The 21,760-nt window shown below is 44.3% G+C and overlaps 1 protein-coding gene across 2 annotated transcripts in view; it reads left to right on the plus strand.

Annotated features, from left to right (window-relative positions):
• Snd1 (staphylococcal nuclease and tudor domain containing 1) overlaps positions 1 to 21,760 on the plus strand; it is a 412,411-nt gene that overhangs the window by 356,091 nt on the left and 34,560 nt on the right. The gene's annotated exons all lie outside the window — the stretch shown is intronic.

Raw genomic sequence — 21,760 nt, forward strand, 5'->3', positions numbered from 1 at the left:
CTAGGACGCGGCGGTCCGAGGCTGGGCTGCTGCAGTTGGCCGGCCTCCCGCCCGGCCCGCGTCATCCTCACCCCCGCGGAATGCTGACGGGGCGCCTCGCCGCGGGGCCCAGGCAGGCAGGCGACTCGGAGTTTGGAGCTGCATAGTGGTGGGGACTTGGGGGCGGGCGACCCGGGTTGGAGCCAGAAGACCGAAAGCCTGGGATTTGCCGCTGCACTGATGCCTGTCCTTCCTGCCCCCTCCCTCGCACACTCCCTCACCCGTCCTGGGCTCTAACTAGGGCTTTAAATGATAGTTTTCTTAATGAGGGCTGCGGGGGCGGGAATCAGTGGAAGGAAAGACCAAGAGCAAGGAGCTGGGGGAAAGACAACCTGGGAAGGATTAAGGTGAACTCTCAGCACCCACGGCGCAACCCACGGTTCATTCATGGAGCTGCGGCTTTGACTCTGTCGCCCCTTTTCTCCCCTGCGCGCAAAGAATGGGGGAGGCGTCTTACGCCTTCTGCCCGGTGAGCTTCTCAAGCCCCTCTTGTCTTCCTGGGACTCCCTGAGAAGAACTGCGTAGCAACCTGCGGTAGCCGTTTACTAAAAAAGGAATTCTGGCCACTGTATCTGCTGGGAGGAGAGCCTGGGGCATTCTACAGCCCCCCTCAGGAGAGAGACTAGGCCAGCCTTTTCTTAATTCACCAAACAGACCCCCTTTCTCGACTAAGTGGGGGTGGGGTCATCTAGCTAAGACCTAGGACCCAGGTCTAGTAGAATTTGGCATCAGTTTGGTTTCCCTTCCCATCCAGCACTGCCTGCAGACACCTGGTTCGGCCCGGCCCCGCCCCCGCCCCCTCACTCTCACTGTGTGGTTATGTGGCAAGCTTGCTTTTTAAACCCTTACTGCCTCATGGGCTCTGGTTTAAGAACCAGGAGGTCCAGAATTTCTTAGCTTTCTGGATTCTGCCACACCTGTAGTTTCAGTATTATCAGTTACCCAGTAACCTGAACTGCCTTAAATATGCCACAACATTCTTGAAGTCCTGGGAAGTTCCATTGTAGCAAATTGACTACCCCATTCTTTACTAAGACTTTTTTGTTTGCATTTGCAGTTAAATTAGCATTAACACTTAATATTTATTGAACCCTTCCTCTGTGTGTACCACTGTTGATCTTTGTATCAACTTTATTGTCCATTTTATGAATGGGTCAAATATATTGCCTAGGGTCACATAGTAAGCCAGGATTTCTGGCAGCCCTCAGATAGATGTCAAGGAACTTGGGTATGGGAGTGATTCTCAAGTATTTGCCCAGTGGTCTGAGAACTTGGGTTTCATCCATGTACTTCAGCAGTCATTTATTGGGATGTTTATCTACTATGTACTATCCTCCACACTAAAAACTTACATATCTGTTCTGATTTAGCCTTCATTTGCTCCAGTGAAGTAATTGGCACCATTGTCTTCATTTTACAGATAAGATTCTTAGTTTAGGCAAGCAGAAAACTTGCTCACAGTCCTGTTTCCTCAAAGTAAACAGAACCAGCCTTTCAAACCAGTGTTCAAATCTTGAGACCAGTGCTTTAATCACTAGCAAATATGTCCACTGCGTCCATTCTTCAGACTAAATGGTGGAGGCAAGGTCAGGAAACAACTATGAAAGTTCAGTGAAAGATGTATGAAAGAAATAAGTTGAAGGGTGTAAAAGGAGGGACTTTAACAACAAACCTTTAAACATGCTTCACTCATGATGACCAATTTAAAAAAAATAAATGAGAGAAATGGAGGTTAGTCACACTGTGGTAACTAGGGTTTAGTTCCAACTGGGCACCTTAGTAGCGCTTATGCATTCTTGACTAAAGCCCCATCTGCATATTCTCAGCTTCAAGCCAGACACTACCATCTTGTAGACCCAGGAAATGTGAACCTGGCCTGTCAAGGATCTGTGGAGGAGGTTCCTCTCCTTGCCAGAGCTGGCACAGAGCTAGTAGAGTGTTCTGGTACCAGAAGAGACCCTGGCCAGGGTCTGGATGGCACACTGGAGTTTGGCTGTCCCTCCTTCCTCAGGCAAAAGAGGGGCTCTGCCTGGGCTGTTTCCTGCCTGTGTAGGCAAACTCAGGCCCCATCTGTTCAGCTCCAGTCCCAGCAGATGAAAGCTGCTGCCCCCGCACTGTGAAGGTAGATGGAAGGGTGGGCTGATTTGGATCCAACCAGTGCTTAGTAATGAGCTTGTCTCACAGTAAATATTTGTGACTGCTGTTGATGAAAGTGAATATTCCCAAGTTCCATGGAACTCTACTTGGGGCCGCTTTGCCCTCTATAGGCCAGCTGGTCTTGCAAAAGCAGCTGAACTTATGAACCAGCACCTGAACCAGGCTAAAGAGGAACCAGTGGGGTCTTCGTAGCACACATCCCTTCTGACCTAAACATGGCCTGTAGCTTCTTATCTTGGTAAGTGAGTACCTTCTAACTGGCGCATGGCCCCTCATTGTTCCTTACTGCTTCCTTGATTTGACATGATACCACCAAGGAATAAGAAAGGACGAAGAAGGCTCAAGCCCAAAGAGGAAGAGAAGGAAGAATTGCTATGCTGAGAATGTTTTCACTTGCAGTTTCACACAGAGAGACTGCTGTGAGGAGACTGGAGGGAAAGGAAGAAGGAGGCCAGTGGAGGAAATTGGGCATGGCCTGTGCCAGCAGCTCAGTGCTGTGGAGTGGGCCCTGCACTAAGACTGGGATACCTGAGTTCTAGTCGATTATCTGCCACTGATTAGACCTGTGAGGTATCTCAAAATAGCTTTTATAAAATCAAGGAAATGGAATAGAAAGTGCCTTGCAGCTCTCATAGTCTATGATTTCCACCCCTTCTCAGACATGTAGCTCTGTGAAGGAGTTTGATCCTTTGGGACTGTAGCCAACTCTTGGAAATGGGCCACACAGTTGAGGAGAGAATGCTTCCTTCATAATCCAGAGATCCACAGGGCCAGAGCTGAGCACAGCAGACTATGTTTTCACAGCTACTAAAAAGGCTCATAGATCACAAAATGTTAACGCTAAAAGAGACCTTGGAGATTATCTGGTCTTAGCCTCTCATTTTACAGATGTCGTTAAGAAAGTTCAGAGAGGCACAGTGACTTACCTAAAGCCATGTGACTAATTAATATCAGAGTCTGTTCCTTCTGAGCTCAGTCTTCTGTCAAGATTTTGATATATGGCTAATTGGTAGTTTAAACCCATGACTTGAAGATATTTCCAGATGCCTGGCTTCTGTGATCTTGTATGCAAGTGCCATTATATTTTGCTGGATTGGGATAAAGATGGGTCTTCAATAGAGCTGATGTGCCATTCCATGTGACTTTGGACCCGTAATAGGAAGCAGAAGAAATGGTCATCTAAAGGATTGACTGAAATTGGTCCTCTAAAGAGGACCCAGGATTGCCCAGGCTAGACCACTCCCCACCCTGATATGCATTACATCCCTGAAGCATTATTCTGAGCAGCCACTAGATGTCCATAATGCCTCATAGGGTTTGCCTGGAGTGGCAAGGTACCATCTTGTCTCCAGTAGGCTTTGGGGCCCTTAAAGGAGGTTTATCAGTGGCAACACAACAGAACAGAGCAACCACTAAAGGGATTTGAGAAACAGAAGGAAAGAAAATTCAGTATGGAAATTGCCCTTCAAAGAAGGAAGGGAAGATCCTGATTGGCAAATTAGTAATGACAAAACAGTAAGAAATGTCTGTGCAGAAGTAGTCACCTCCTTTTACTCAAAGCAGTGAACATATCCTGTCTGTGTTTCTCTTATTCATTTCCACCCATGTGTGCAAATACCCCTCTAGGGTCAACCGGTGATGAAGTTTCTGTTCATTGTAAAAGGAAGGTTGTTTTTCTTGCTTGTGATCCCATAGTGAGACTAGGATATGCCATTATTGCCCACAGAGAATGGCTTTTCTTCCTTGAGCCAGTGATTCAGACCAGCACAGCTGTTGAGTTACCCACTCTTCTGATTATCCTGAGATTCCACTATTATTTACTTCAACGACTGCTCTTTAAGAAAGTCAGAAAGGAGTAGGCAGAAAAGCATTGTCCCATCCAGAGCAATTTTCAGAATTCGGCTAAGAAGGGACAGGTGATTAATGAACGTAATGAAGAGTTATTGAATGCACGGGCCTTTCATTCTGGGACAAGTTTCCCAGGGCTTATAGTTTGTGAGTTGCCAGGCTTAAGTGGAGAGAGAAGCCTCCCAGTTACCCTGCTGCTTCCTCTCTTGGAAGAGTGGTTTGCCACACATTCTAGATGTGGTCACCTATATGGTCAAGCAGACCAAAAATGTCTGGCCAGGAGCCTTGAAAATGGCCCTGTGCAGGTGCACTGGCCCATCTCAGGTCCTTGTGATTTATCCTTTTTATTTGCCAATGTACAGCAATATGATAATTTTAGTAACAACATTTTGTAGGGCATTGATAGATATTTTCCACTGTCTTGTTACACATTTAATCCTCCCAACAGCTCTATAAGACAGGAACCATTAGATTTCTCAGGATTCTAAGCTAATGAGTGATTGATTTCTTGAGGCTTCCATAACAAATAACCACATGATAAGTCATTTGTTGAAATACTTAAAACAACAACTTTTATTCTCTTGCAGTTCTGGATGCTCAAAGTTCACAATCTGGCAGTGCTGCAGTCCCTCCAAATGCCCTTAATTCTGGTGGCACTCCTTGCCTTGTGGCTGCATCACTTCAGTCTGCCTCCATGGTCATACTGCCTCCTTTTCTTCTGTCTCTCCTATTTGCAGCTTCTAAGGACTCTTGTCATTAAGTTTAGGGCCCACCTAGATAATCCACATGATCTCCTCATCTGAGTATCCTTAATTGCTAACTGTATCTGCAAATAACCTTCTTTCCATTGGAGTAACAGTCAGGTTCTAGGACTAAGGCGTGGACCCATCTTTGGGGGCTGACTTTCAACCTACTACAGCGACACAATCAGGTTTCAATCCCCCAAATCTGTCCATGGTCCAAACCAGAAACCACTGTAATATATCACAAAAGGGGAGGGAGAAAGGGAAGGTACATAGGATAGCTAGTGACTTTTCCTTCTACTGTGCTTCAGAGAAATGGAAAAACCAAGCATGAGCTGTATAACCATTGAGTCTTCCTTCCCCCAGGGAAGGGAGAGGGCCCTCCGTCAAAGACGTGCACTTTGACGAGACAAACTCAAGAAATCTGCTTCCCTTGCTTTCTTCCTTTCTCTTGATTCCTTAATAATTTTCTCACTCTTTCTTGAAGTGGTCTATAGATTCTATCCCAAAGATCTTGAAACATACTGATAATACTAGCAGTACCTTTTGGTATTGCTACAAAATTTAGCTTAACTGTAACTAAATCACAGAAATGTAAAGAGGATTATGTTGAAGATTAAGGTATACTTCCAGATCAGAGCCAGCCTGTATAAGTGTGAAACTGAAGGTTCTGACTCAAATGGTGTTTCAAGTACATCATGTATAAGTTTGATCATTTATCAGGGGGTCATCCAGGCTCTCAAGTGTAATTTGCTTTTTCACAGATAAGTGATGTAAGTATAAAGTCAAGTCATTCATATTTTGGTTGGGAAAATACAAGTATTTTTCCCAAAACCAATTTCTACAAAATACATTACATCAAAGTACACAAGTACACTTACGTGTATGTTAGTGGACATTAATAGCAGAGTGGTGGTATGAAGTATTTCTGGAGTCGGACAAACCTGGGTTCAAGTCTCAGATCTAATTTTTGCATACTAATTTGTATACCTTAATTCTTTAAGCCTCAAATCATTCACATGTAAATGGAGTTAACTTCCTTCATGGTATTGTTGGAGGACAAACAAGTTGTATATCACAGTCAATCTCAGCAAATAGTAATAGTGGTACACCTATTATTTCTTTTTTTTTTTTTTTGGCAGAGTGGGGAATACCAGGGATTGGATTCAGGGACACTCAACCACTGAGCCACATCCCCAGCCCTGTTTTTTTTTATTTTATTTAGAATCAAGATCTCATTGAGTTGCTTAGCGCCTTGCCATTGCTGAGGCTGGCTTTGAACTTGTGATCTTCTTGTCTCAGCCTCCGAGCTGCTGGGATTACAGGTGAATACCACCATTCCCAACCTATTATTTTCTAATATAGAAACTAATGTAGAAAAGACACTATTTTGTCCAGAGTCCATTATTGAGCTTTTTTTCCCCTAAACTATTATTGTTCTTGGTATTGTACCTAATTTAGAACTTGTAATTCTTAATTCAAAATTTGAAGTGTTGGGGTTGGGATTTAGCTCAGTGGCAGAGTGCTTACCTACCATGCATAAAGTCCTGAGCTCAGTCCTTGGCCCAAGAGAGAAAAAAAAAAATTGTGTTTTGTGCTGTCTGTTGCTTACAATTTTTTTTTTTTTTTTGAGTAATTTTAGACTTGCAGATGGGTACAAAATAGTACTGACTTTCCATGTACCCTTCACTCAATCTCCCCTTACATTAAATCTCACAAACCACAGAACATTTCTTTAAAGCTGAGAAAATAATCTTTCAAGGCATAAGTTTTACTATTGCCATCCACAATCTGTTCTCTGTGTGAACCAAAATGATCTTTGTGACATTCTATCAGATTTTGTGTGGATTACTTAGAATGCTCATTCCCTCATAGATCGAATAACAACCAGACTGTTTACATGGTCCACAGGCCCTTAGCCTTCATCCCCTGCCACATCTCTGCCCTTAACCATTTGGGAGGTGGGGAATTCAATCAGTGGGCCCTCTACCACTGAGCTTCACTAGTCCTTTTTATTTTGTTTTGAGATAGAGTCTCGCTAAGTTGCCAAAGCTGGCCTTGAACTTGTGATCCTCTTGCCTCAGTCTCCTAAATAGCTGGGATTACAGGCCTGATTTGTCCTTAATCTTTTTCTGTCTTCCCCCTTACTCCTTGTGGTACACTGGTTCTCATCTCCTGGGGTACTATTAACTTGGTTCCCCCTTGTGGGGACTTTGCTCTGTCTTCTCCCTAGAATGTTCTTCCCCCCACATCTTAGGATGACTGGCTACTTCTTGAGCAGATCTCTTAACACTTACTGTGACTCCCCTGTGTAAAGTAGCCTCACCAATTGGTCATATTACCTAGTTTGGTTTTTGTTGTCATTGACCTTTTTATTTTTCTAAGCAGGAAAAAATTAAGGAAGATCCCAGTGACCTTAAGGTTTCTCCAGTTCTCAATTTTTAGTTTCCCAGCCCCTTACTGATTGATTTATGAAGGAAAGTTTTATGGAGGTACCATAAATACAGGTTCTTGGTAGAGGAATATGTGAGGAGCCAGCTGAAGAATGTGCATAGGTACACAAATATACCTATCTGTACTTGTGTATGCATATACCTACTATTTCAAATTTGCTAAAGTGCATTTTCTCCAAAGGGAGTGGGGGCTGTTGAGCCTGAAATAGGGAACACCAGGACAGTGAGATCAAATGCTTTGAAAGTGGCTGTGCCAACGCTTTTTGCTAATTAAAGAATGTTAGGACAATCACCACTAGCAGCAGTAAAGGGCGCCCCATTACCTCGCTTTATGGCGAGCTGGGTAAATTTAAAGGCAGCTATAAATATCCCATTGAGCGCCTGAGCCCGAGCACAGTGGGCAGACACTAGGCTGGGTGAGGAAAAGAGTCCAGGAGCTTCTGTCCCCCTCTGTCCAGAGTCAGCTCTCTATTAGCTGTCAGTCCCCAAAATTTGGGTGACTAAAGAACAAACAATTCCATCAACAGACTCTTAATTTAAAACACTAAGGGGGAGACAACAAACAGCTCTGTGCTGAGTGACAGAGAGCCCAGGTCCTCTGGTCCTGCTTTTTCACTGACTTTATTTTGCCCCAAGGGAAGATGTTTCTTGTTGTGACTTCATTTTCCTCAACTGTGAGTGTGTCACAGAAATTTTAAAAGAAAAGAAAAAAGTCACATGGCTTAGGGCCATTCCTCTAGGAATATTCTAGGGACCCTTATTGAGCAGCTCAGTACTCCAAAGAAAAACTTAGCATTTAGAGAGTGTGAACAAAATGGAAACATGCTTTTTACACTTACCCTATGGAATTCCTGGCTGAATTTAAGACCTATACACAACTTGGAACTTTCTCTGTGTTTTTCATATATTCTGATTGGCTTGAAGCCTTTTGTATCCTCTTGTGTGATAATTTTTTGTTTTTGTTTTTGTTTATTTGTTCCTGGTACTATGGATTAATCTCAGGGATGCTTTATAAACCACTCAGCTACATCTCTAGCCTCTTCTTTCTTTCTTTTTCTTTCTTTCTTTCTTTCTCTTTTTTTTTTTTTTTTTAATACAGAGTCTTGGTAAGTTGCCAAGGCTGGCCTCAAACTTGCAATCCTCCCGTCTCAGCCTCCTGAGTTTCTAGGATTACAGGCATGGGCCACCGCACCCGGCTCTTGTGTGGTTTCTTTTTGCATCTCTTCCCTGTTCTTGAGGCATTCTTAGCCCCTTAGTTCATAGGGAAGTACATGTTGGCATCACCTTCTGTCTGCCAGCCTCTTTGATTTGTTTCTTTTTGGATCCTCATCTGTGGCCACCAAGCCTCCTTGCATAATTTGTTAGTTACTTGCAATCTCCCTCCGCCCCTCCATGCTAGGAATCCATCCCAGGATTTTACACGTTAGGCAGATATTCTACCACTGAACTACATCCCCAGCCCTCTTCTTAATCTTGCCAGCTTTTTTGTTTTTGCTTTTGTTTCTGCCAACTTTAGGTATGACTAGAGTATTTTTATTTCCAATTGTTTACCATAATTTTGCCATACTACAGTGGCCTAGCACCTTCAGCTCCTAAGTGTATTCATTTGCCCATCAAAGGAGATTGAGAGGGAGATCAAAGCCACCATAGTACAAATGTGGGCTGGGCTGGAATTGTGTCTCTCGGTCACTGGTCTGGCCATCTTCACACAAAAGGATGGCCAGCATTTCACCCTTAAAGGTAGAGAGCAGAGCAGCATTGGTACATCCAGGAGAACCAGCCCAGAGCTTACACTGCTGGCTTCCCCTGTGAGTCATCAAACAGGGGATGGATGGGTTGGCTGACACCCAGGCTCCTGGATGCTGCGTTCCTTTTTCATTATGAGTTTCTTCCAGGATTACATCTACCCAGCTTCCAGCCTGCTCTTGGTACATGTTTTTAGATGCAAATGCTTCTAGTGGTGATCACTTTTTCATCTTTTAGAGGATCTGGGGTGATTGGGATGTCCCTAATTGGTTGGTTAGCTAAGCAGGTGCTCTTAGGAACTTTTTGTCTTAGGCTACTTTAAACTACTTCTCTGAAATAGACTGAAGCAAACTGAAATGGATCGGCTTCATTCCTGACAAGGATACTGAAGTCCCTGCTGTGGTGGGGATACCAGCTGAGGATCAGGGCCCTCCTCCAGGATGCCTGGATACTGGCAACCTAGTGAGAGTAGCCCTCATTCTCTATCTCTTTCTTGGTGACTGAGGCCAGTTTGTGTGGCAGCCCAGTGAGACTGCTTGATTTGTATTCAGTCAGTGCACAAGTGCTTTTTTTTTTTTAAAGGCCCAAGAGGAACCCTGCCAGCCAATAACTCTGAAAGGGCTCTTTGTGCAAATGAGCAGTGTCTGAACTGGGCAGGATCCCCTCCCTCCCCCGCAAATGTCCTCTCTGGCCCAACAACTTGGTGGTGTTTTGAAGCTGGCACAGAGCCCTTTGGGGATCCCTCCCCAGAGAAGACCATCTTGGGATCCCAGACACATGGAGCAACTTAAGCTCTGTCCTTTCTACTCTGGCAGTCTGCCTCTAAGTGCCAGTCAGTCAGATCTGTTCAGGGCTGTATGTGTCTGTGCATAAGAAATGAGAAGGGGAAAAGGACATGAATATGGACAGACTTACTGACACATTGAGTACATTCTCATTCATCTCTCTAGTTGGAACCCACAGCCTGAGGAGTCTGTGACCTGTGCTCAGCACATTGCCACTGCTCATCTTCCTTCACATGGAACCTCTCTCTTCCCTAAGCCATTTTGATTTCCTAATGAAAGCCACCCGTTTGCTACCTGTACATCTGACAGCTGCAGGGTACGATTCTTCATCAGACTGAGACTAAGAGGAGTTCCCATTCTCATAGGAGGCCAGGCGTGGCTGTGGCCATCAGTCCCAACACCAGCTGTTGCCCATTTTTAATCCCACTGTGAGTTGGCTTCCACCACTGCTGTCCCTGTCTGACTATTTCTTCCCAAATATTATTTGGCTTTTGTATATGTGTGTATTTGCTTCTTTTTTGTTTTTTGCTTTTTAGGGGGGTTGGAAGGTACAAGGAGTGAACCCAAGGGCACTTTACCACTTTTACCACTGAGCTACATCCCCAGTCCTTCCTTCCTTCCTTCCTTCCTTCCTTCCTTCCTTCCTTCCTTCCTTCCTTTCTTTCTTTCTTTTTTTTTTTTTTTTTCTTTGAGATGGGGTCTCACTAAGTTTCTGAGTCAGGCCTCAAACTTGCAATCCTTCTATCTCAGTTTCCTGAGTCTCTGGAATCATAGGTTTGCACTACTGCACCCAGTTGTCAGGTTAAATGCTTTATGTTTCGTTTGCCCTAATTATTTTAATTATATTGACCAAGGGCCTGGTTCTCTTAGGACAAAAAAAAATCGATTAATATGATTAAAAAATTGGTGGCTCCTACTTATCCCATCATGAATAATGTGTACATAATAAATATCCAGCACTGACCACAGACTGTCCATTAAGTAGGACAATGCAACCCAACTTTTTTTTTTTCTTTTGTTTTTGGCTGTGCTGGGGATTACACTAGCATTCTACTGCTGAACAATGCCACCCCTCCACCACCACCACCGCTTTGTTTTATTTTCGGAACCCTCTAGGAGAGGGGTATGTTAGAGCAGAAGGAAGGACTGTGGGCTTGCCAACAGCGGTGTCTAGGAGCAGAAGCTAGTAGAGCAAGTGGTCCTCTACTGGATTCAGCAACCTCTCACTTGCCAGCACTTCTGAGGAGCATTTGCTCCTAGAAAGGAACAAAAATGTTGACTCAAGTCAAGAATTCCCCTGGACTCATTGTTTTCAAATCTGGGAACTTAGAGAAAAAGGAACCCCAAAGAAATGTTCCTACTGGCTAAAGGAAATAGTTTTTTCTCCAATCTAGTCCCCATCTTGAGTGACCCATGGCCACAATAGGGCCTGTGACAGTTGGGACCTGTGTGTTATTATGTGTCCACTCTGAGCAGTTGGGGAGCTTTGCAGCTCTGACATGCACAAGTTACAAGTGCAGAAAGATGTATTCAGGTTCAGCCACACAGGGACAGGCAGACTCCTAAAGAAACAGGCTCTGCAGACAAATGCATCCCTGCCTGCTTCCCAAAGACCTTTGTTCCCTGGAATAGGTCAGCTGCGCAGCAAATCTGATACCAGTGACTGGAAAGTTGGTTACCACTGAATCTTCTGTTTGTGGGCCCTATGCATGTACAACACATGATTAAAAATTCATGCTTCCTTATTGTTAACTTTGCTTATAACCATTCATTTCTTTTACAACAAAGAATGTAAAAAGGGTTTGGAACTTTTAAAAAGAACTGTCATCTGCTTCTCCCCTTACCCACCTTTTATTCCTCCTTACTCCAACTCACAAACAATTTCAGAAAACTCTGAAGAAGGCCCTTTGGAGGAGACAGTGATAGAGGAAGGTTGGTCAATAGGTTTATATGTGTGTTCTGGTGTTCTGATACACAGTAAGGGTGACTATAGTTAATAACGTATTGTATATTTCATAAAAGATACAAGAAATGATAAATGAAGTGATAGATGTATTGGTTACCCTGATTTGATCATTATACAGTGTATTCATGTACCAAAATGTCACATTATACCCCATAAATATGCACAATCAATATGTGTCAATTTAAAAAGAAAAAAAAAAAACTGAAACTTAAAAAAAATAAAATGCTGGGTGTGGTAGCGCATGCCTGTAATCCCAGAGGTTCAGGAGGCTGAGGCAAGAGGATCAAGAGTTCAAAGCCAGCCTCAGCAATTTAGCAAGGCCCTAAGCAGCTCAGACCTTGTCTCTAAGCAAAGTATGAAAGGGCTGGGGATGTAGCTCAGTGGTTGAGTGCCCCTGGGTTCAGTCCCTGGTACCAATAATAATAATAACCTCCCTAGAAGAAGAACCTTGTTGAGATGGCTTTGCCCTCATCCTTTGAGGTCTATCTGCCCCTCCCATCCTGTCTTCTATTCTTGTAGATAATTTGTTGGAGTAGAAGGCATGGCGATACATCTGTGTGTATTGATGGATCTCACTCAGTTGTTGTGTACATTTGTCTCTGAGACCTGTTAATGCCATTTGAGTTTCTGAAATCCTTATTTTGAAAATCCATTTGTGTCCTGGGTTTAGCTTCCGATTACAGGATTAGCAGAGATTACAGGGTCTGTCTGATGTCTTCTCCAAGCTTTCTATTAGATTTACAGCTACAAATTGAGAAATTTGCACACTCCTATAAAATGGAAACTGGAGGCAGATATGGGTTGCTGGGGGTTGGGGGGAATAAAAAGGAGTTCCTATAAGGAACTGGAGTAGTATCTGCCCTAATATTTGGATCAGAATCTGATAGACCCTAGACTTTCTATCTCTTGACTTCACAACTATGCCAGTCTGCTGTCCCCTCTTCTAAACGACTTTCCATGGACTTGCCTCTTCTTCCTCCCCCCATCCCCAGTGGCTGCCCAGGGAATGGAGGTCTGAGCCTTGCTCCAGCCCTCTGGGTGGCATCCTTTGCTAAGAGCTCTCTGTCCTGTCATCAGCAGTCCTGTGGCCTCCACCTTGTCAGTTCTCATTAGACAGCTCTTCTGTTCTACACCGAGGAGCCTGAGAGGCTAGAAAGAAGGACAGAGATGGGCTTGGGGCACAGAGCAACCCCCACTGCTCCTATTAGAGGATCTAGCCACCTACTTTTATTTTGGAGGTTGAAAAGATATATGTAACTATGGTAAAGACTCATAGGTCAGTTTAGGTTGTAGATGTTTTATGCTGCAAGTAATAGAACTTCCAAGCAGTTTAAATAATGACATTTATCATGTCACACACAAAGTCATTTTCAAAGTAGGTGTGCTCCATGATGGGCTGGTTTAACTGAGATGTGGCCCCAAAATTAGGTACCCTAGTTCTTTCCACCTTTCTCTTCTACCATGATCACATGTGTCTTTTTTGGCTGCAGAATGGTCGCCATAGCTCCAGGCATTGCCTGCTTACACACCAATCTCTAAAGGCAGAAGTAGAGTATCTTATTTTATACCTTTTAAAAGAAAAAAAAATTTTCTCCAAAAGCTTGTCAACTGACTTCCTTTTACATCTTATTACCCAGATCTGAATGACATAACCACTCCCAAACCAATATGTGACAAAAGGAAAGGGAACTGTTCTCCTCACTCTATGATTGAGTGAGACTATAGATTCGTAGGGTCCATGAATTTGGATAGGAAAAAAAATTACATCTTTATTTTTATTAACCACTAACCAAAGTTTAAGACTGCTGCTGATTCTTGTTATTTGTTTAGTGTATTGACTGTATCTTGATTTTGGTGGGTGTTTTAGTTAGTGTTTTGTTGTTGTTGTTGTTGTTGTTTTGTTTTGTCACTGTGACCAAAAGACCTGACAAGAACAACATAGAGGAAGAAGAGCTTATTTGAATCTCACAGTTTCAGAGATTTCGGTCCACAGAGGCATCTCCATGAGCCCATGCTGCTGCAGAACCTCAAGATGGAAGGGTGTGGAGGAGGAAAGCAGCTCAGGACAATGTATTCAAGTTGATTAGTGCACTGATTACGATAAGGCTCTTAACACCTGATCATTTCAGTTCTAAATTTCCTTGCATTGTCTCACACATAAGCTTTTAGGGGACATCCAAACCATAACAATGTTGGTGTTTTTTTTTTTAATATTTTAGTAACTGTGAGTAAAATTGCATCAGCATTTTCCTGAGGTGCCACAGAGGAAAATCATGGAGTCCAACCTGCAGGGAGAAAAGGCGGAAATGGCTGTTGATTGGGCAGCCAGTGGACCTTTCCATGGGGAATGTCATAGAATGAGGCAATCTAAATGCCATCAGGTAGTCCCTTCCCCGCTATTGCCTAGCTACACTTCATTTATAGCAGTATCTCCCAATTTTTACATATTATTAAACCATCAATCTATGTGCTTTAGCCAAATCCAGGTACCAACTGCTATTTCCTTAATGTTTTCCTTTAAATCACTGTTCTTTCTGAAATCACTTTTTAAATTTCCTTAAATGGAAAAGTATCACTTATCATAAAAGGTAACTATCAGTGACCTTAAAGGAAACCTTAAAAATAAATACAGTTCATAGAATACAGAAGAGTGTTACTGAATTCTGGCTAAATCCTATTTGCCCACAAGGTTCTGCCCCTCTTAAAAAAGATGCTAAAGACAGATTAGCAGCACACTGGGACTTTCTCCTTAGGATAATCAGAGTTGAGAGATAATTGAAAAAGGAATAATTCTGTTTGTGGTTCTTGCATTGTGCCCTTTCATTGACCCACTGAAAATAATTCAGTCCCTGGGGAAAAGCAGTTTTAAGATGGACTCCTACTGTTTCTGGAATTTGGTTTGGGACAGACTTCAAGTTTTTTTACCTTTGGTTCAAGGAATTCACTTCTTCTTGCTTTGCTTCTAACCACTCCAGTCCCACCCCTTTTAAAGATCAGTTTAGAGCTAGGGTTGTGGCTCAGTGGTAGAGTGTTCTCCTAGCATGCATGAGGCACTGGGTTCAATCCTCAGCACCACATAAAAACAAAATAATGTGTCCACCTAAAACTAAAGATACATAAATAAATAAATATTTTTTTAAAAAAAGATCAGTTTAGCATTTGCCTATCTTCATTCTAATAACATCTCTCCTGGTCTGTGAGAAAGGTACTGACTACAGTCCAGCAACTATTGGTTAATTGATTAGGCTTGGTGTTACTCAGTGGGACTCCAAGGGGGAGCTAAAGGTCAGCTGAGGGAGGGTGCTCCAGGGCAGCACAGGCCCTGCTCTCAGCAGGAGAGGACCACATGGGATGGCCTGGAATTGAGTGTGCAGCTTCAAGATTCGGAGGCACAATGAGATCCGGGCCTTTGAGAGCTGGAGGGAAGCCGCACATCTAATCCCATCCCCCATCTGGAGACTGGAAACAAACCCTGAGAACTTAAATGGCTTTCTTTAAAGTCTCACTGGCATAAAGGAGCGGCAGAGCCAAGAGCTTCCCAGAGCTCTTTCCACTCATTATATGAAGTCACTCTCAGGAAAAGCACATTCCCATCTTTCTGCCAAAAGTGTTAAAATTGGTCTGGGATCACTTCCTCATCTTCCCTGCCTTCACCCCTCTTCCTCATCTTTCCTCAGTGTTTTGCCCCTTCTTCATTGTGGCTGTTCTTCCTCACAGGAGCGAACATCTCGGGTCTCTTGTCCTTGCCTTAGTTCTGCTTCCCTGAGCCCTCTCCTCTTCCTCCTGAGGGCTTTTGGGACCTTTGCTGAGTCTCTAAGAAAGGGTATTCTTTATAGTGGTATGAGCTCAGTGTCCTATGGACCTTTCCTTTGTGGAATTCCATTGCTTACAGGAGCCCTTAGGATAAGGTGGATAAGAAAACAGTGCCCTGTGTCCCAGGGTGGGGGTGGGGGCTGCTTCCTTCTTCCGTGTTTCCTACTTCCTCCCCTGAAGATTCTTGTCACCAAGTGTGGTAGAGTCTGAAGTCTCCTCTTCATTTCTCTTATACATTCTTATTTGGACTTCAGAGGATGCAAGCAGCAGAATCTCTGGGGGGCTGTGAGACCACAGCTGCAATTACTAGGCCCCAAATTAGAACTGGCAGCAATTTTTTAATTCAGGAAACCCTGTTGAAAAGACAGGCTGACACTTGCTGGCTATGCTTTTGCAAAATTTCTCCTTGACTTGATGGTCTAGCGCACGTTCACCGGTTAAGCATGACCTGAGAGCCTTTGTGGGCACCTTTGTATGTGAGTCTATACTGCTATCCTAGAGCAGACCTCCTGCATAATGCCTCAGCTGAGACACATTTCTTAATGGCTTGAAAGGACAAATGTTATTGTCTTTGAGCTAAGTGGTTCAATTAGCTCTGATTGGAAAGAGTGGGATGAACTGGGGAAACAGCCTGTTTGGTAACAGCCTTGGGAACAAGGAAGGGAGGGAAGGTGTTGCCCCTAAGGAATGAGTCTCTGTGGTTGCCTGGCCAGCTGCATGACTAGGGGAGAGCACTGCTCGGACTCATTTTCGTTTGGAATTCAGGGGAGCAGAAAGCTATTATGAAAGGGGCAATATCACTGCCTTAAGTGGTCATGCAGGGTGTATGTGGATCATCCCTGCTGCTGTAAGAGAGTGTCAGTTCTCCAAATAAATATTCATCACTCCCTTGTGTGTCTTCTATGCCACACTGGATCAATGAAGTACACTTTCAGTTAGTGCGAAAAAATGTATTCAGTTTGCAACTCCTTCTAGCTGTTCACATGGATGTTTGTCCATCTTTCTGTCTGCAAAGAGTCTTCAGAAAATGCAGCATTGAAGAACCTCTTGGAGCTCCTTATAAACAGCCTCGGATATTGTGACCCTACAGTCAGGAGTGAACATGGGACCAGGACCTTCCCCTTTGAAGTCTACTCCTGGTTACCCCTTTTCCTCTGCTACCCTCACAGGCCGAATCACCTGGACAATTTTCTCTTTTTATCAGGGCCTAGTTTTGCAATGCTATGGATGCTCCATGACTGATATGTCACTCTGTCAAGTCCCCCTGCTGGTCCATTCTTTCTGGCACCTTCTCTCTTAACTGTTCTTTCCCCATGGTACCTCCCACCCTGACCCCCACAGCCTCCCAGCAAAGATATGGTTGGAAGACTAAAGAAGCTTTGAGCTCAGTGATGTGTCAGCGCATCAAGATGTCATGCTGGCCAGCAGTGTGGGCTTGAGAAATAAAAGATTTACCTTGTACCCTGGCCTTTACTAGCTGCGGGGCCTTAGACCTAAGACAACTAACTCTAAATGTCAGGCTCCTCATCCATAAAATGGGGATGATAATAGTGAATTGTGTTTCCAGAATAGCTTCGCCAGAGAGCCCCAGTGTGCTGGGAGAAATGGAATGGCAAGGTTCAGGAAACAGTGAGTCTCTAGAGCGATGCGAAGGTGAAACAGGTTCTGAGTTGTGTCTTAGGGTCATCAAATGAAAGGTTGACTGAAACCGGAGGTGGGGTGCACACACAAAAGGAAGGTTCCCCAGACAGCACTGTATTCTCAGCCAAGCAAAGTGGACCTCAGTGGCTGAGGCAGGTACCTCAGAGAACTGCAGGATTCTCCTTCCAGCTTCTTTCTCACCTCCCCCGCCACTTTTTTTTTTTTTTTTTTTTTTTGGCACATGGAAGGTTCTTCTGTTTGAATGCCCCTTCTGGAGATCAAGAGTTTTTGCAAAAAACATTGTTTTCTGGCACTCTTAACTCCATTTTTATCTTATTTGAAAACAAATTGGGTCAGTGTGATCCAGCAGGTCCTAAAGAATAAATTACAGGTAGAATTCGAGACCTCATAGTTCCTCCTCTTTCCCCTTATTTCTACTTGACCCACCCTTACAGCATTGCCCCTCCTAGCTGAGAAAAGAAAGTCCTGCAAGGTTCACCTTCACTGATTTCATCAATTCAGCTATCCTCACCATAGCTGGATGACTATAGCATAGTTCACTGCTGTGAAACCATCCAGAAAGATGATCATATTGCTATGTAAAATCTGGGGAACTGGACCCCAAATGAGTCCATGAGTCACTCCTGTCCCCAGCAGTTTTGCCACCAGAGTAATCAATGCAAAAAGATTGCTTTAGCCTCAAGTTCCTAGATGAATTTTTGGTCATTCCACACACACTTTTCTCTTAGTCTTTGGACCCAAATCTCTCTTCCATTTATCATGTCACCTGCAAATCTACTTTCTGTGTTTTTGCCAAGATCCTTTTCTGCATTCCCACAGACATTTACCTGTGATCCAGCTGGTCTTCTCCAGAGATTTTTTATAGTTCTTTGAAAGAACCATTGTTCCAAGAAGATGGGCAGAATTGCTAAGATGCGGGGTCTGACCAATGCAGCCCTTCCCGCGCTGAATTGGAGAATGGGAGAGTACTATTTTATAGTCATGCCTAGAGCTCCTCCCTGCCCCGCCAAAATCCATCTCACAGAATCCATCTCTGGGTCCACATGGATAGCAGCAGCTTCACTTGGGTGAAAACCTCACTTCCAGCTAATCTGAAGGAGGATCTCCAGAGAGTAGTACAGCCTGGCCTTTCTCAGTTTCTGCCCCATGTTCTCTGCCTCCAAGGCTCCCCACAGGCTCCCAGCATAGGAATTTTTCTTGTTGACAGTGTCCGCCAAATCCTTACATGTGGGGCATAATGGCCCACCTTTTCAAAGACTTAGGCATGAGACCCAGAAAAGGCATTTTAGATGCACAAGACTGTTTTCTGTTAGAACAGAAAACTAAGGTTCTAAATGTCTTACAAGTATGGAGAGATGGACTGCAACTTGCAAAATGAAATGTAGTTTACCATTTGTAACAAATGCCAAGTCCTGTGTTTAAATTCCAAAATCAGTTACACAATTACGAGATGAAGGTGACCTCACTTGACAGCAATTCATTTGAAAATTCCCCCAGGGGGGTTTGTTTACTACCAACTGTATGTTAACAACAGTGTGAAGTGACTGATAAAAATTGCATTCATAGAGAAATAGTATAGATCGAAGGAAGTAATTATTCTACACTGCTTAAACAACATCTAGGATATTGTGCTCTGTTTCTAGCATTGCATTTTTAGAGGATTCTTGATACAATGGAGGGGCATTCCTAGGAAGAAACCTGTGTTATGTAAAATATGGGGTCTAGTTCCACTGAGTAATGGAAATCACTAGGGAGGGAAAGAAAGGGCCAAGCAAACCTTCACAACACCATTGGCTATTAGGTGGAGGGAGGCAGGGAATGAGCACTTTTTGTGTTCTTGCCTCTTGCTAAGCACCATACTAGTCATTTGACAAGTCCTCAGAACAGTCCTCTGAGCTGTGATATTTGAGCTCAGAGAACTTTCCAACTGAAAGAAGAAAAAAGAAACAGATTTGTTCCAGATTGGTCCAGAATATAAAACTTAGACCAATGGAAAGAAGTTTAGTTAGTGAGTTTTCACTTGAAAGAGAATGTTTCCTAACAGGAAGCTAAGCTCTTCCTGAAGAACTCTCAGTTATTGAAATACTTGATAGAAACTGATCTTTCACAGATACAAGGAGGACCTCTACATCAGAGAGGGAAATAAATATGACCCTTGGACCCATGGGATGTTCTGGAATTCCCTAGGGCTTTAAGACAGCATCAGGCACAGTTGCTAGGTAGAGAGAAAGTCCAGAGCTACCAGTGGTTCGTTTCTTCTGCTCTGACTTGCAGATTACAGTTCATTTATGCCTGGTGTTAGCCCTAGTGCCCGTTTGTTCATCCCAGCTGTCTGAATGAGCTCCCATCCTGGCAGCTTGTCTGTCAAGGTTGAATCTGTCTCTCCTTCTCTTCTGGACTCCACTTCATTGCAGTTTGTTTTCTCACCCAGGAATGGGTATTTTGAGGAAACTCCTTCCTGCTTCTTTTCTACATTGGTGCAATCTCCCGCTCGGCAGCATCCATGGGGTTAGAGAGGGGGAGCCTTTGTGGCCCCAGATAGAACTGTCTTCCAAGCTGGGGATGTTGATGAGGCCTGTGTATGTCTGCATGCTCACACTGCAGCCTGATCGATGCCTGTCAGACCTCAGCATCAGAGTGACAGCTGCATGCCAGGCTGTTTGCTGAACACAACTCGTCCGTCAAGGGAAATCAGACGAAATCCATCTCCTTGTCCAAAGCCTGGCCCTATGGGCTGTGCCTAGAATGCCAGTCTTGTGCCCCACCTTACTTTTGTGCCTGAAAATCATTCCCCCTGGGACTTCAGTGTTACCTTGGTTAGTCCCCTGGTGCAGGAGAATTATAATCAATAAAATTGTGTGAAGAGACCAATACCTAGCACCTACCCTTTAAGAACTTCTAGTTTATTGCTAGTGCCTACTGTGTGAAAGTGCAGGTATATAACATGCAGAACTATACATAATTACCTTAAACTGTATAAAATAAAATGAATTTTATAAAAGCATTTGTATATTTATTGAGTGGGTCACAGCTAGCTTAAGCAAGTGGTGTAGATAGTTGGTGGGAGAGGGGCTCTTTAGAGAGTCTCATTAGAGAGGCAATTGTGGGGGTTTTAAGGCTTGCAGGAAGCTCTATCACCCCATGTCTTGGCATTGAGCCAGCTAGTTGCCTCTCTCCTCCCTAAAGCCTCTTTTATCCCATATAAGTCTGCACCTGAACCTTCAGGAGACCCTCTCCAGCTATAGTCACTCCAGCCCAGCACTTCCATTTCCCAAGGCTACTGGCTCTTAAATGAAGAGCTCTGCCCTGTCCCCACCTCTAGTAGAGGCCCTGCAGGTAATACTCTCCCTTTGCCTGCCCTCCCATCAGGGGTCTGTATGGCTCTCAGGGTTCAAGGAAAAATGCTGCAGGAGGCCAGTTGCTTAGGAAGGTAATATTTTTCCCTCACTGCCTGGAAGACTGGAACACAGAATTGTTCAAAGGGCAGAAGTGGACCATCTGGGCAGTTGGGGAAAGGGGTCAGCCCAGGAACACCAGGTGGAACATAGCAGTTAAAAGGGTGAAGTTTTTCATTGAGGGGGAGTGGGAGCCTTGCAGACCCACAAGCAGAGGATGGGGATCCTGGATGAATAGCAGGCCAGGAGAAGCTATAGTTCCAGGGCAGCTCCTTTTACTTCCAGTTCTCAAAGAGCTTTTCAAACTAGGGAAGGATTCTCTGGTATTTTTTGCCCTGGGATGCTCTTGCTGAAATCGGCCCCCTGCTTGGGCCCCCTCTCTCTGCACTGCCCTACTTTGGCAAGCTGAGCTCTCCCCCACCCCAGGCCTGTGGAGTGCAGCAGTCAAAACTTTATTACCCACATGCTGGAGCCGCTCTGCAATAAAAGAAAATAAAACAAGGTTATGGGAATGGCTGGTGCAGGGGCCAGCGCTCCAGAGAACTGGACCCACTGCTGCCTATCTTCTTAACACCACCGATCACCACTAAGGTTGCCATTGGGAAGTCATCTGTGGCCCTCCAGGCTTTTCAGGACAAGTAAGTGACCCATGCAGTGGTCAGATGGAGTGGCCACAGCAGCGCGTACAGACTGAGCTGGTGCAGAGCATCATGGATCCCAGCCTCCAGGCCTCTTCCTGGGCTCAGCCCTCCAGTGGCTGGAAGGCAAGGAATAGAGAAGCGATTTTTCCTCCCAAGGTAAACCAGAGTGGGAAGGAAGGGAGTCCTTCCCCGAGGGGCCCCAGAGGTGACAGAGGGACAGAGGTCAGTGTCAGCCTCAGCTATACTATATCTAAGGCAAGTGCTGGTAAAACAAATCCCACTCAAAGAGGTAGTCTGGGAATGTCCAGAGGGAAGCGGAGGGAGCACAAGCACCTGGCTGAGTGTCCTGCTGAGGTCCCCACCTCACACATATATTGTTCTGCGCAGCAGAATGTATATTTATGCCTTGCACGGAGGTTGGCATTAGCAGTGGTTCAAAGTCTCCAATAATTTTCATTTTGTCATGCAGCATGTCTGCCCTTTGACCAGAGAGCTTTTAAATTCCTCCTCCC

The sequence above is a fragment of the Marmota monax genome, unplaced genomic scaffold (assembly GCF_021218885.2).
Source record: "Marmota monax isolate L192 unplaced genomic scaffold, Marmota_monax_Labrador192_F-V1.1 WCK01_AAM20220418_F8-fsc00027, whole genome shotgun sequence".
Taxonomy (NCBI): Eukaryota; Metazoa; Chordata; class Mammalia; order Rodentia; family Sciuridae; genus Marmota; species Marmota monax.